Source organism: Bison bison, unplaced genomic scaffold (genome assembly GCF_000754665.1).
Source record: "Bison bison bison isolate TAMUID 2011002044 unplaced genomic scaffold, Bison_UMD1.0 scf7180017862141, whole genome shotgun sequence".
In the NCBI taxonomy this organism is placed as follows: Eukaryota; Metazoa; Chordata; class Mammalia; order Artiodactyla; family Bovidae; genus Bison; species Bison bison.
The window spans coordinates 9,757-10,241 of NW_011492713.1; positions in this window are offsets into that span (position 1 = coordinate 9,757).

Below are 485 nucleotides of genomic sequence, written 5' to 3' on the forward strand. Positions count from 1 at the left end.
GCTGGGCTCAGTCTGGTCCTTAGTTTCTGGATGGTGAAGGGAGACAGATGGATATGAATGTGGAATTCTTCAAATAACACTCTCCAGTCCAGAATACAGCTATTATGAGAAAAAGATTGTGACTTATTTGTTAGGTGAAAAAAACTAGTTTATAAAAAAAGTTGTACTTTTTTTTGTAAAGGTGAAATATATACATATGTATATTCATCATATATATGTATTTTTTTATATATATATATATCACATGTATATTAAATAGCTATTAATGAGTACTGTTTGTGGAAATATTGGGTATCAAAAGCTGCCCTAGGTATATATGGAGTAAGAATTTCACAAATGTCAGATATTACTTGGTACTATATTTGAGTGGCGGAGAAGGCAGTGGCACCCCACTCCAGTACTCTTGCCAGGAAAATCCCATGGACGGAGGAGCCTGGTGGGCTGCAGTCCATGGGGTCGCTAAGAGTCAAATACGACTGAGCGAC